Source organism: Danio aesculapii, chromosome 4, assembly GCF_903798145.1.
Source record: "Danio aesculapii chromosome 4, fDanAes4.1, whole genome shotgun sequence".
Taxonomy (NCBI): Eukaryota; Metazoa; Chordata; class Actinopteri; order Cypriniformes; family Danionidae; genus Danio; species Danio aesculapii.
Genome location: NC_079438.1, coordinates 30036966 through 30050318, shown reverse-complemented (window position 1 = coordinate 30050318; position 13353 = coordinate 30036966). Strand labels below are relative to the sequence as shown.

Sequence of the window (13353 nt, the reverse complement as noted above, 5' to 3'; positions counted from 1 at the left end):
GCCATGCTTTTGGACCATGGCTTTGGTAACACCTAATGACTTCAAGGTCTTTCACGGTGCAGCTCAGCAGTGGCATGGCACAGCTCTGAAACGCCGTTTCCTGGAGGACGCCTGCATCTGGTCTTTTTAAGAGGACGCAGGTCTGTGCTGTGATGAGAAAGTGTTGTTAGCCGGCAAGGGGCTTGCAGAGGTCCAACTCCGCAAACAGGTGCCTCGGCAGATAGGAGCCCGGGTAGCTCAGTCGGTAGAGCATCAGACTTTTAATCTGAGGGTCCTGGGTTCAAGTCCCTGTTCGGGCGAAGGCCTGTCTGTTTGTCAGAGACCTCGTTGTTCTTTTCATATCACTTGGTGGCTGTCCATTGTGGTGTGGCCTGCGAGAGCACGTTGCTCTGAATTCAGATCATCAGCTTGTGTGGAAAGAGTGCCCATGAAGTTAGCTGAGTTTGTTAGATTAGAGAGCTATGCTGTCCCTGCTTCCCAGAGATTGTACGGAAAAGTTGCACTAGAGCTAGTGCACCTTCCTCTACCCCTGTTGACCCTGTGCTTGGTTGCCACCTCAGCAGGAGAGAGAAAGCAGACGTCTGTAGTCGTGGCCGAGTGGTTAAGGCGATGGACTAGAAATCCATTGGGGTTTCCCCGCGCAGGTTCGAATCCTGCCGACTACGTTGTTTTGCACGTCCACTTATGTTGTTGTTCTCTTTTCTTTCAAGCCTCCTATACGTAATTGGAATCCTCCTCTGCAACTCACAAACAAGCCCCTGTCACTTAGTGACCAGGCAGCTGTGGGTGAGCGACAGTGGTTTGCCGCGACCGTACAGTCATCCGTACTCTGTGTTGTGGCCAGAGAAATCCCAGTTTGAATCATGGTCACAAACCAGAGTCCCTTAGTGTCCAGGCAGCTGCAGAACTTATCGGTGAGCGAGCGGTGTGCCGTGATCGTATAGTGGTCAGTACTCTGTGTTGTGGCCGCAGCAACCCCAGTTCGAATCCGGGTCACGGAAGCGTGTTCCTGTTAACTGCGAGCAATGCTTGTGCTGCTTTTTACAACCTCAGGCCATTTATGCCCCAACTGTGCTGCGTTCAATGTTGCCCACATTCAGCAGAAAAAGTCAACGTGCTGCCACCATGCGTAGTCGTGGCCGAGAGGTTAAGGCGATGGACTTGAAATCCATTGGGGTCTCCCCGCGCAGGTTCGAACCCTGCCGACTACGGAACAGCCAGCTGCTTTTGCTTTTTCTCTCTGTGAGAGGAACTGTGGCTTTTGCGACGTTTGGTTGCGGGCCTGCGTGTTTAATCCCATATTGAATAATTCAAGTCCAGCGACTAGTCGCAATTTAGTTTTTTTGTAGTCCCTACACTCTGATGTTGCCTAGAGAAACGTTCAATAAATCGATAGCAACATCTTGTACGGCTCATCAAGATTGGGATTTGATAGTTTTTTTTCCAAGTCGCCCCGTCCTTTTTGGCTGTCCCTTTGAGGCACATTTTCCCCACTCTATCTGCTTCTGGAGAGTTGCTTTATGCACAGCTCTTTTCAAGACTGATGCTAGCACAGTTCCAAAAGGCCCAGGCGAAATGTGCTTTTGGCCATGCTTTTGGACCATGGCTTTGGTAACACCTAATGACTTCAAGGTCTTTCACGGTGCAGCTCAGCAGTGGCATGGCACAGCTCTGAAACGCCGTTTCCTGAGGACGCCTGCATCTGTTTTTTTTAAGAGGACGCAGGTCTGTGCTGTGATGAGAAAGTGTTGTTAGCCGGCAAGGGGCTTGCAGAGGTCCAACTCCGCAAACAGGTGCTTCAGCATACAGGAGCCCGGATAGCTCAGTCGGTAGAGCATCAGACTTTTAATCTGAGGGTCCAGGGTTCAAGTCCCTGTTCGGGCGAAGGCCTGTCGGTTTGTCAGAGACCTCGTTGTTCTTTTCATATCACTTGGTGGCTGTCCATTGTAGTGTGGCCTGCGAGAGCACGTTGCTCTGAATTCAGATCATCAGCTTGTGTGGAAAGAGTGCCCATGAAGTTAGCTGAGTTTGTTAGATTAGAGAGCTATGCTGTCCCTGCTTCCCAGAGATTGTACGGAAAAGTTGCACTAGAGCTAGTGCACCTTCCTCTACCCCTGTTGACCCTGTGCTTGGTTGCCACCTCAGCAGGAGAGAGAAAGCAGACGTCTGTAGTCGTGGCCGAGTGGTTAAGGCGATGGACTTGAAATCCATTGGGGTCTCCCCGCGCAGGTTCGAACCCTGCCGAATACGGAACAGCCAGCTGCTTTTGCTTTTTCTCTCTGTGAGAGGAACTGTGGCTTTTGCGACGTTTGGTTGCGGGCCTGCGTGTTTAATCCCATATTGAATAATTCAAGTCCAGCGACTAGTCGCAATTTAGCTTTTTTTTGTAGTCCCTACACTCTGATGTTGCCTAGAGAAACGTTCAATAAATCGACAGCAACATCTTGTACGGCTCATAAGATTGGGATTTGATAGTTTTTTTTCCAAGTCGCCCAGTCCGTTTTGGCTGTCCCTTTGTGGCACATTTTCCCCACTCCATCTGCTTCTGGAGAGTTGCTTTATGCACAGCTCTTTTCAAGACTGATGCTAGCACAGTTCCAAAAGGCCCAGGCGAAATGTGCTTTTGGCCATGCTTTTGGACCATGGCTTTGGTAACACCTAATGACTTCAAGGTCTTTCACGGTGCAGCTCAGCAGTGGCATGGCACAGCTCTGAAACGCCGTTTCCTGGAGGACGCCTGCATCTGGTCTTTTTAAGAGGACGCAGGTCTGTGCTGTGATGAGAAAGTGTTGTTAGCCGGCAAGGGGCTTGCAGAGGTCCAACTCCGCAAACAGGTGCCTCGGCAGATAGGAGCCCGGGTAGCTCAGTCGGTAGAGCATCAGACTTTTAATCTGAGGGTCCTGGGTTCAAGTCCCTGTTCGGGCGAAGGCCTGTCTGTTTGTCAGAGACCTCGTTGTTCTTTTCATATCACTTGGTGGCTGTCCATTGTGGTGTGGCCTGCGAGAGCACGTTGCTCTGAATTCAGATCATCAGCTTGTGTGGAAAGAGTGCCCATGAAGTTAGCTGAGTTTGTTAGATTAGAGAGCTATGCTGTCCCTGCTTCCCAGAGATTGTACGGAAAAGTTGCACTAGAGCTAGTGCACCTTCCTCTACCCCTGTTGACCCTGTGCTTGGTTGCCACCTCAGCAGGAGAGAGAAAGCAGACGTCTGTAGTCGTGGCCGAGTGGTTAAGGCGATGGACTAGAAATCCATTGGGGTTTCCCCGCGCAGGTTCGAATCCTGCCGACTACGTTGTTTTGCACGTCCACTTATGTTGTTGTTCTCTTTTCTTTCAAGCCTCCTATACGTAATTGGAATCCTCCTCTGCAACTCACAAACAAGCCCCTGTCACTTAGTGACCAGGCAGCTGTGGGTGAGCGACAGTGGTTTGCCGCGACCGTACAGTCATCCGTACTCTGTGTTGTGGCCAGAGAAATCCCAGTTTGAATCATGGTCACAAACCAGAGTCCCTTAGTGTCCAGGCAGCTGCAGAACTTATCGGTGAGCGAGCGGTGTGCCGTGATCGTATAGTGGTCAGTACTCTGTGTTGTGGCCGCAGCAACCCCAGTTCGAATCCGGGTCACGGAAGCGTGTTCCTGTTAACTGCGAGCAATGCTTGTGCTGCTTTTTACAACCTCAGGCCATTTATGCCCCAACTGTGCTGCGTTCAATGTTGCCCACATTCAGCAGAAAAAGTCAACGTGCTGCCACCATGCGTAGTCGTGGCCGAGAGGTTAAGGCGATGGACTTGAAATCCATTGGGGTCTCCCCGCGCAGGTTCGAACCCTGCCGACTACGGAACAGCCAGCTGCTTTTGCTTTTTCTCTCTGTGAGAGGAACTGTGGCTTTTGCGACGTTTGGTTGCGGGCCTGCGTGTTTAATCCCATATTGAATAATTCAAGTCCAGCGACTAGTCGCAATTTAGTTTTTTTGTAGTCCCTACACTCTGATGTTGCCTAGAGAAACGTTCAATAAATCGATAGCAACATCTTGTACGGCTCATCAAGATTGGGATTTGATAGTTTTTTTTCCAAGTCGCCCCGTCCTTTTTGGCTGTCCCTTTGAGGCACATTTTCCCCACTCTATCTGCTTCTGGAGAGTTGCTTTATGCACAGCTCTTTTCAAGACTGATGCTAGCACAGTTCCAAAAGGCCCAGGCGAAATGTGCTTTTGGCCATGCTTTTGGACCATGGCTTTGGTAACACCTAATGACTTCAAGGTCTTTCACGGTGCAGCTCAGCAGTGGCATGGCACAGCTCTGAAACGCCGTTTCCTGAGGACGCCTGCATCTGTTTTTTTTAAGAGGACGCAGGTCTGTGCTGTGATGAGAAAGTGTTGTTAGCCGGCAAGGGGCTTGCAGAGGTCCAACTCCGCAAACAGGTGCTTCAGCATACAGGAGCCCGGATAGCTCAGTCGGTAGAGCATCAGACTTTTAATCTGAGGGTCCAGGGTTCAAGTCCCTGTTCGGGCGAAGGCCTGTCGGTTTGTCAGAGACCTCGTTGTTCTTTTCATATCACTTGGTGGCTGTCCATTGTAGTGTGGCCTGCGAGAGCACGTTGCTCTGAATTCAGATCATCAGCTTGTGTGGAAAGAGTGCCCATGAAGTTAGCTGAGTTTGTTAGATTAGAGAGCTATGCTGTCCCTGCTTCCCAGAGATTGTACGGAAAAGTTGCACTAGAGCTAGTGCACCTTCCTCTACCCCTGTTGACCCTGTGCTTGGTTGCCACCTCAGCAGGAGAGAGAAAGCAGACGTCTGTAGTCGTGGCCGAGTGGTTAAGGCGATGGACTTGAAATCCATTGGGGTCTCCCCGCGCAGGTTCGAACCCTGCCGAATACGGAACAGCCAGCTGCTTTTGCTTTTTCTCTCTGTGAGAGGAACTGTGGCTTTTGCGACGTTTGGTTGCGGGCCTGCGTGTTTAATCCCATATTGAATAATTCAAGTCCAGCGACTAGTCGCAATTTAGCTTTTTTTGTAGTCCCTACACTCTGATGTTGCCTAGAGAAACGTTCAATAAATCGACAGCAACATCTTGTACGGCTCATAAGATTGGGATTTGATAGTTTTTTTTCCAAGTCGCCCAGTCCGTTTTGGCTGTCCCTTTGTGGCACATTTTCCCCACTCCATCTGCTTCTGGAGAGTTGCTTTATGCACAGCTCTTTTCAAGACTGATGCTAGCACAGTTCCAAAAGGCCCAGGCGAAATGTGCTTTTGGCCATGCTTTTGGACCATGGCTTTGGTAACACCTAATGACTTCAAGGTCTTTCACGGTGCAGCTCAGCAGTGGCATGGCACAGCTCTGAAACGCCGTTTCCTGGAGGACGCCTGCATCTGGTTTTTTTAAGAGGACGCAGGTCTGTGCTGTGATGAGAAAGTGTTGTTAGCCGGCAAGGGGCTTGCAGAGGTCCAACTCCGCAAACAGGTGCCTCGGCAGACAGGAGCCTGGATAGCTCAGTAGGTAGAGCATCAGACTTTTAATCTGAGGGTCCAGGGTTCAAGTCCCTGTTCGGGCGAAGGCCTGTCTGTTTGTCAGAGACCTCGTTGTTCTTTTCATATCACTTGGTGGCTGTCCATTGTGGTGTGGCCTGCGAGAGCACGTTGCTCTGAATTCAGATCATCAGCTTGTGTGGAAAGAGTGCCCATGAAGTTAGCTGAGTTTGTTAGATTAGAGAGATATGCTGTCCCTGCTTCCCAGAGATTGTACGGAAAAGTTGCACTAGAGCTAGTGCACCTTCCTCTACCCCTGTTGACCCTGTGCTTGGTTGCCACCTCAGCAGGAGAGAGAAAGCAGACGTCTGTAGTCGTGGCCGAGTGGTTAAGGTGATGGACTAGAAATCCATTGGGGTTTCCCCGCGCAGGTTCGAATCCTGCCGACTACGTTGTATTGCACGTCCACTTATGTTGTTGTTCTCTTTTCTTTCAAGCCTCCTATACGTAATTGGAATCCTCCTCTGCAACTCACAAACAAGCCCCTGTCACTTAGTGACCAGGCAGCTGTGGGTGAGCGACAGTGGTTTGCCGCGACCGTACAGTCATCCGTACTCTGTGTTGTGGCCAGAGAAATCCCAGTTTGAATCACGGTCACAAACCAGTGTCCCTTAGTGTCCAGGCAGCTGCAGAGCTTATCGGTGAGCGAGCGGTGTGCCGTGATCGTATAGTGGTCAGTACTCTGTGTTGTGGCCGCAGCAACCCCGGATCGAATCCGGGTCACGGCAGCGTGTTCCTGTTAACTGCGAGCAATGCTTGTGCTGCTTTTTACAACCTCAGGCCATTTATGCCCCAACTGTGCTGCGTTCAATGTTGCCCACATTCAGCAGAAAAAGTCAACGAGCTGCGACCATGCGTAGTCGTGGCCGAGAGGTTAAGGCGATGGACTTGAAATCCATTGGGGTCTCCCCGCGCAGGTTCGAACCCTGCTGATTACGGAAAGGCCAGCTGCTTTTGCTTTTTCTCTCTGTGAGAGGAACTGTGGCATTTGCGACATTTGGTTGCGGGCCTGCGTGTTTAATCCCATATTAAATAATTCAAGTCCAGCGACTAGTCGCAATTTAGCTTTTTTTGTAGTCCCTACACTCTGATGTTGCCTAGAGAAACGTTCAATAAATCGACAGCAACATCTTGTACGGCTCATCAAGATTGGGATTTGATAGTTTTTTTTCCAAGTCGCCCAGTCCGTTTTGGCTGTCCCTTTGTGGCACATTTTCCCCACTCCATCTGCTTCTGGAGAGTTGCTTTATGCACAGCTCTTTTCAAGACTGATGCTAGCACAGTTCCAAAAGGCCCAGGCGAAATGTGCTTTTGGACCATGGCTTTGGTAACACCTAATGACTTCAAGGTCTTTCACGGTGTAGCTCAGCAGTGGCATGGCACAGCTCTGAAACGCCGTTTCCTGGAGGACGCCTGCATCTGTTTTTTTTAAGAGGACGCAGGTCTGTGCTGTGATGAGAAAGTTTTGTTAGCCGGCAAGGGGCTTGCAGAGGTCCAACTCCGCAAACAGGTGCCTCGGCAGACAGGAGCCCGGATAGCTCAGTAGGTAGAGCATCAGACTTTTAATCTGAGGGTCCAGGGTTCAAGTCCCCGTTTGGGCGTAGGCCTGTCTATTTGTCAGAGACCTCGTTGTTCTTTTCATATCACTTGGTGGCTGTCCATTGTGGTGTGGCCTGCGAGAGCACGTTGCTCTGAATTCAGATCATCAGCTTGTGTGGAAAGAGTGCCCATGAAGTTAGCTGAGTGTGTTAGATCAGAGAGCTATGCTGTCCCTGCTTCCCAGAGATTGTACAGAAAAGTTGCACAAGAGCTAGTGCACCTTCCTCTACCCCTGTTGACCCTGTGCTTGGTTGCCACCTCAGCAGGAGAGAAAAAGCAGACGTCTGTAGTCGTGGCCGAGTGGTTAAGGCGATGGACTAGAAATCCATTGGGGTTTCCCCGCGCAGGTTCGAATCCTGCCGACTACGATGTTTTGCACGTCCACTTATGTTGTTGTTCTCTTTTCTTTCAAGCCTCCTATACGTAATTGGAATCCTCCTCTGCAACTCACAAACAAGCCCCTGTCACTTAGTGACCAGGCAGCTGTGGGTGAGCGACAGTGGTTTGCCGCAACCGTACAGTCATCCGTACTCTGTGTTGTGGCCAGAGAAATCCCAGTTTGAATCACGGTCACAAACCAGTGTCCCTTAGTGTCCAGGCAGCTACAGAACTTATCGGTGAGCGAGCGGTGTGCCGTGATTGTATAGTGGTCAGTACTCTGTGTTGTGGCCGCAGCAACCCCGGTTCGAATACGGGTCATGGCAGCGTGTTCCTGTTAACTGTGAGCAATGCTTGTGCTGCTTTTTACAACCTCAGGCCATTTATGCCCCAACTGTGCTGCGTTCAATGTTGCCCACATTCAGCAGAAAAAGTCAACGTGCTGCCACCATGCGTAGTCGTGGCCGATAGGTTGAGGCGATGCACTTGGAATCCATTGGGGTCTCCCCGCGCAGGTTCGAACCCTGCCGACTACGGAACGGCCAACTGCTTTTGCTTTTTCTCTCTGTGAGAGGAACTGTGGCTTTTGCGACGTTTGGTTGCGGGCCTGCGTGTTTAATCCCATATTGAATAATTCAAGTCCAGCGACTAGTCGCAATTTAGTTTTTTTGTAGTCCCTACACTCTGATGTTGCCTAGAGAAACGTTCAATAAATCGACAGCAACATCTTGTACGGCTCATCAAGATTGGGATTTGATAGTTTTTTTCCAAGTCGCCCCGTCCTTTTTGGCTGTCCCTTTGTGGCACATTTTCCCCACTCTATCTGCTTCTGGAGAGTTGCTTTATGCACAGCTCTTTTCAAGACTGATGCTAGCACAGTTCCAAAAGGCCCAGGCGAAATGTGCTTTTGGCCATGCTTTTGGACCATGGCTTTGGTAACACCTAATGACTTCAAGGTCTTTCACGGTGCAGCTCAGCAGTGGCATGGCACAGCTCTGAAACGCCGTTTCCTGAGGACGCCTGCATCTGTTTTTTTTAAGAGGACGCAGGTCTGTGCTGTGATGAGAAAGTGTTGTTAGCCGGCAAGGGGCTCGCAGAGGTCCAACTCCGCAAACAGGTGCTTCAGCATACAGGAGCCCGGAGAGCTCAGTCGGTAGAGCATCAGACTTTTAATCTGAGGGTCCAGGGTTCAAGTCCCTGTTCGGGCGAAGGCCTGTCGGTTTGTCAGAGACCTCGTTGTTCTTTTCATATCACTTGGTGGCTGTCCATTGTGGTGTGGCCTGCGAGAGCACGTTGCTCTGAATTCAGATCATCAGCTTGTGTGGAAAGAGTGCCCATGAAGTTAGCTGAGTTTGTTAGATTAGAGAGCTATGCTGTCCCTGCTTCCCAGAGATTGTACGGAAAAGTTGCACTAGAGCTAGTGCATCTTCCTCTACCCCTGTTGACCCTGTGCTTGGTTGCCACCTCAGCAGGAGAGAGAAAGCAGATGTCTGTAGTCGTGGCCGAGTGGTTAAGGCGATGGACTTGAAATCCATTGGGGTCTCCCCGCGCAGGTTCGAACCCTGCCGAATACGGAACAGCCAGCTGCTTTTGCTTTTTCTCTCTGTGAGAGGAACTGTGGCTTTTGCGACGTTTGGTTGCGGGCCTTGTGCACTAACAATGGCTTTGTATTATATACTAACGAATGGCTGTAAATTATATGCGTATGAAAGAGAGGTACATGCATGGATTGCTACGCGAGAGGCGGGAGCAAGGCGCGCGAGGTAGCACTGGAAATGATCGCTTGCTTTAGGTGTGATTAGAGCAAAGGAGCGCTCCGCGTCTCTGTACTTGCCTGTGGATTGAGTAAGACTCTCCCGATAGAGGCAGGGAAATTGGGAGGAGGCCTTTAATCTGATCCCAAAAGCACCTACAGGGAGGGCTGGATCTCAGTGGATGACCTGTGTTAGTCTATATGTTGTGTTTTTATATATGTATGTGGTCTGGACCGAAGAGAATGGGGAATGTTTTGGAAAAGATAATTAGATTGAATGAGAATGAGAATAAGAATGCAAATGCTGAGACATTTGTGAATGAAGATGCATATGGTAAGAGATTTAGAAGGTTAAAGCATGAGTAGGGTGTGTGTTTAAGGATGATGAGAGCTAGAGAGAAATTACTAAGTTGTAGTGTGAGAGAAAGTGAGTTTTATAAGAGATTAAAATACAGATAAAATATTAATTGATTAGAGAATGAATAAAAATTGCACATGCTGTGCTGGAGGGACAAAGCAAGCAAAGTGGCCACAACAATTAAGAGTTTTGCATGTAAAAAAGTTTGTTTTGTCTCTCAGGACCTGCTTGTGATGATAAAGACATTTTAACTGTTCCTCCAAAAGAAATAAAAGAAATAAAATTAATAGAGGGAGGTTTGGATTCCAGATTAAAAAAAAAAAGAATAGTTTGCATGCAAATGATCTGTGTTTGCTCGTTAAGAGGCCTTGATAGCGAAAGACGTTAACTAGTAACTGTTACTCAGATTTGGGAAGTTTTTTAACAATATAGGATATACATAGAACAGATTTAGATTTCAACAGTGAGTTCTGAATGTGTGGTGACAGTTAAGAGATTAAAAGCAGATTAGAATATAGAGACGTGCGCAAGGAAATTCCTATGGTTATTGCTTTAGTGTTGTGTGTGTCTGTGTCTGTGTGAATGGTTGTGTAAAATTCCATATTGGTGGACAGGCAGAGCCCCCCTTCTGCACAGTCCCTTAAGTGGAGCATGGCAGGGATGGACACTGTGGTACACTGAGAGGAATGAATGACTGAATGAGCCCTGTAGATAAAGGGACAAATGTTGAGTGAATGAGTCCTCTAAATTTGAGGGACTAGAATGTGAGAGTGTGGTTAAGTGTTTGTGTTTAGTGTTTGTGATAAAGAGTGAGATAAAAGAATCATCATTGTAGATTATAATATAAAGATGGACTGTGAAATATTGTGTAATAAAGAAAAATATAGAAGACACTGATGCAGTTTAGGGAAGATATTATAATATTTAGGAAATAAATGAATTCAGTTCAGATAGAAAGATATAAAGAGAAATATATTAAATTAAGGAGAAGTATATAACATAGGTTGACATTTGTGCATACAAAGAGATCATAATATAAATTCTTAGAATTTAATTTAGTGAATAATAGTATCTGATTTAATATTAATGAGGTGTAAAGAGTATAGGATATGGTAAAGTAAATACAATTTGGAAAATAAAAAATGTGTTATATAAAAGAATAAAGTAATAAGTTAAACATTTGGGAACAGAGAGGAATAATACTTAGAATTTAGAATGAATATTTAAGATATAAATAATTTATAATTAAATACTGAACAAAGAGAGAACAGAAAAGAAAATAATGGCAAAAGGAAAGAACATTTGATGTAAGCAGTGTGTGAGTAAATACAAACTCTGAAAAATAATAATTATAAATGAAAAGAATAAGACAAAAGGTAAAAAGTAAAATGATGAGTGTGAAAAAAGAGTAAGAAATATGTACTGTAAACTTGAAACAGGTATAGAAAATGCTAGAGAAATTAAAACAATGTAAAGAAAGACCAACTAGTGAGAAAACACTAAAATAAATTAGGAGAAAAATAAATAAGTTAAGCACAAGCTGAAGCTAAAGAAATGGAATTAGAAGAAAACTAACAAAATAGAAAATTAATACAAAATACAGATGATTTAGTAATAAATATTAGGAAAAATCAGCTGTTGGGCAGCAAAGAGAAGAACATAGATGAGAGGAGTCTTTATTTGATAAAGGAAACATGGGAAAGTGGAAAAATGTTTAGATAAAAACTAAGCAAATATATATTATATATTAAGTATATATTAAATTAAGGGGCACAGAGATGGACTTTGAAGGGTCCTTGTCTTTTCGCCTGCCGGACATTCCTGAAGGCACTGGGAAATAGAATAAGGTGTTTGGAGAAACACAAGGAGCAAATTGTTGACTGTGGACTCTTATTACATGAACTAAAGCAGTGAGCCAGGCACTGCATACAGAGAACTACTGAGACTTGACCCATCCACATATGTTCAAGAGACACTTAAAGAAGGAGAAACAAGAGACTGATAAACTGATCAAAAAAGCTAAGCTTTCCAGCAACATCAGCTGGGTGAAAGAGAAGCCATCACCAAGAGGAAGGAGGAATGCTCTACACTTTAACTCCTTCAAAATGCAGGAAATGTGGGGATTCCTGAATACAACAATGCAAAGACTGCCCCATCTATGGAACAGTTGCCTCGGGGTGCGAGGGAGAGAGATTGGCTGTGGCCTAGCAAACTCAATCTCAAAAGCCCAGTAGAACTATGATGCAAATCAAGTACATTGCAGATTAAAACAAAAGTGGACCCTTTCTTGAATCAAATTAGACTCCTGTCAAATTAGTCAGGAAGGAAGGTATTATATAAATTAGGACTTCACATTTATTAAAAGCAATTTGAATTAATTAAGAATTACAGAATAAAAAGATACTATCTATTAATTATAACAGATAGAAGATGTAAGTAAGACAATTGATAATGGGGAAAATAGATTAAGTTTCACATTTCTGAAGCAGGGCTAGTAAAAAGCAGAATTTGTCTATGAAATGTATGATCCTGAAAGAGATTTAGACTTAGAAAATTAATACCAGGAAGAAATTAAAGGAAAAAGAACAGCACATTAGAATAAGTCAATAGTGAGAAGCTCTAAGTGTAATAAAATATGATTTGGGGGGGAAAAAGGGGTTTAATATAATAGAGTTTGTTTCGCATATGTAGCCATATAACTGAAAAATTGGGAAGTAAATTTGAGGAATAATGAGGAAAAAAAGAGCAAAACAGACCAGATAGATTCAGTGATTTTACAAAAAATTACATAAACGCTGTGGACCTAATCAGTATGATGGACTTGCCTTAAGAAGTAAATATCAAGAGAAAGAGAAACAATAATGAATACAACATCTGAATGAACAAATAGCTCAGAAGTTAAATGATTTGAACAAGTGCAGTGTTAAATACTTAAAGAAATATTATTATTGTAGGACTTGAATTTATAATTAGAAAATAAACCAGTACAGTGAGGGTTAAAATTAAACCAGATGCACATCTGCACAGAAAATAAGAAAAATGCTGAAATTATTATAAAAAACAATATTGAAGTTTTATTGAGAGTAGGATTATTAACACCTAGTGATTATAATATGAAATAAATCATTGGATATTTTCGATTTAAAATATATTTCAAGTCAGGCATGACTGTGTATGTAACTAATAAGATTTAATTTTAATTAATTTTTTTATTATGCTGCATCAAAGCTGGTAAAAAGCAGATGCTATAAGAACAATCAATGAGAGAAAATCTTCCAGCTGAGGTTCCTACATTTTATGAACAAATGTTCCTCCTGATGTCAAATATTGTTAAGTAATTCATTTCTGTTCAGCTTATTTTAGGTAATTAGCAGAGGAGGGTAGGTACCAATAAGTGTTTACATTTGCTGGTGAAAATTATACATACACCAAAGTGCCTGAAGACCTTATGATGAATAGTAGTTTGTTACACTATGTAGCTGATTTAATTATCTCCATATAGACTTAGCTCAGTTAAAATGCAGATAACATAAGATGACTTTTAGGGATGACTGATTTTAGCATTGATAGAGCAAAGAATTTTACAAAAGACAGCACTGGAGAAAATTTATGAAACAGGAAAGACTGCAAAAATACAGTTCTGAATTAACAGGAAACACAGATGCAATAAAGGCATTTGAGATGATGAAATATAAATTAGTCTGTCATTGAAGGAAACACTGTAGCAGATTTGAAAGTAAA

General features: G+C 45.0%; 17 non-coding genes across 17 annotated transcripts; all 17 read left to right on the top strand.

Moving 5' to 3' along the window:
- The first annotated feature begins 226 nt into the window (after positions 1–226).
- trnak-uuu (transfer RNA lysine (anticodon UUU)) lies at positions 227–299 on the top strand. The gene has a single exon. It is a non-coding gene; the product is annotated as a tRNA-Lys (tRNA).
- A 284-nt stretch (positions 300–583) lies between these two features.
- Positions 584–665, top strand: trnas-aga (transfer RNA serine (anticodon AGA)). The gene has a single exon. It is a non-coding gene; the product is annotated as a tRNA-Ser (tRNA).
- Positions 666–1129: 464 nt separating this feature from the next.
- On the top strand, positions 1130–1211 carry trnas-uga (transfer RNA serine (anticodon UGA)). The gene has a single exon. It is a non-coding gene; the product is annotated as a tRNA-Ser (tRNA).
- A 600-nt stretch (positions 1212–1811) lies between these two features.
- trnak-uuu (transfer RNA lysine (anticodon UUU)) lies at positions 1812–1884 on the top strand. The gene has a single exon. It is a non-coding gene; the product is annotated as a tRNA-Lys (tRNA).
- A 284-nt stretch (positions 1885–2168) lies between these two features.
- On the top strand, positions 2169–2250 carry trnas-uga (transfer RNA serine (anticodon UGA)). The gene has a single exon. It is a non-coding gene; the product is annotated as a tRNA-Ser (tRNA).
- Positions 2251–2852: 602 nt separating this feature from the next.
- On the top strand, positions 2853–2925 carry trnak-uuu (transfer RNA lysine (anticodon UUU)). The gene has a single exon. It is a non-coding gene; the product is annotated as a tRNA-Lys (tRNA).
- A 284-nt stretch (positions 2926–3209) lies between these two features.
- trnas-aga (transfer RNA serine (anticodon AGA)) lies at positions 3210–3291 on the top strand. The gene has a single exon. It is a non-coding gene; the product is annotated as a tRNA-Ser (tRNA).
- A 464-nt stretch (positions 3292–3755) lies between these two features.
- On the top strand, positions 3756–3837 carry trnas-uga (transfer RNA serine (anticodon UGA)). Its single transcript has one exon. It is a non-coding gene; the product is annotated as a tRNA-Ser (tRNA).
- A 600-nt stretch (positions 3838–4437) lies between these two features.
- trnak-uuu (transfer RNA lysine (anticodon UUU)) lies at positions 4438–4510 on the top strand. Its single transcript has one exon. It is a non-coding gene; the product is annotated as a tRNA-Lys (tRNA).
- Positions 4511–4794: 284 nt separating this feature from the next.
- On the top strand, positions 4795–4876 carry trnas-uga (transfer RNA serine (anticodon UGA)). Its single transcript has one exon. It is a non-coding gene; the product is annotated as a tRNA-Ser (tRNA).
- Positions 4877–5477: 601 nt separating this feature from the next.
- Positions 5478–5550, top strand: trnak-uuu (transfer RNA lysine (anticodon UUU)). The gene has a single exon. It is a non-coding gene; the product is annotated as a tRNA-Lys (tRNA).
- Positions 5551–5834: 284 nt separating this feature from the next.
- On the top strand, positions 5835–5916 carry trnas-aga (transfer RNA serine (anticodon AGA)). Its single transcript has one exon. It is a non-coding gene; the product is annotated as a tRNA-Ser (tRNA).
- Positions 5917–6380: 464 nt separating this feature from the next.
- trnas-uga (transfer RNA serine (anticodon UGA)) lies at positions 6381–6462 on the top strand. The gene has a single exon. It is a non-coding gene; the product is annotated as a tRNA-Ser (tRNA).
- Positions 6463–7409: 947 nt separating this feature from the next.
- Positions 7410–7491, top strand: trnas-aga (transfer RNA serine (anticodon AGA)). The gene has a single exon. It is a non-coding gene; the product is annotated as a tRNA-Ser (tRNA).
- Positions 7492–7955: 464 nt separating this feature from the next.
- On the top strand, positions 7956–8037 carry trnap-ugg (transfer RNA proline (anticodon UGG)). Its single transcript has one exon. It is a non-coding gene; the product is annotated as a tRNA-Pro (tRNA).
- A 599-nt stretch (positions 8038–8636) lies between these two features.
- On the top strand, positions 8637–8709 carry trnak-uuu (transfer RNA lysine (anticodon UUU)). Its single transcript has one exon. It is a non-coding gene; the product is annotated as a tRNA-Lys (tRNA).
- A 284-nt stretch (positions 8710–8993) lies between these two features.
- Positions 8994–9075, top strand: trnas-uga (transfer RNA serine (anticodon UGA)). Its single transcript has one exon. It is a non-coding gene; the product is annotated as a tRNA-Ser (tRNA).
- The last annotated feature ends 4278 nt before the right edge of the window (positions 9076–13353 follow it).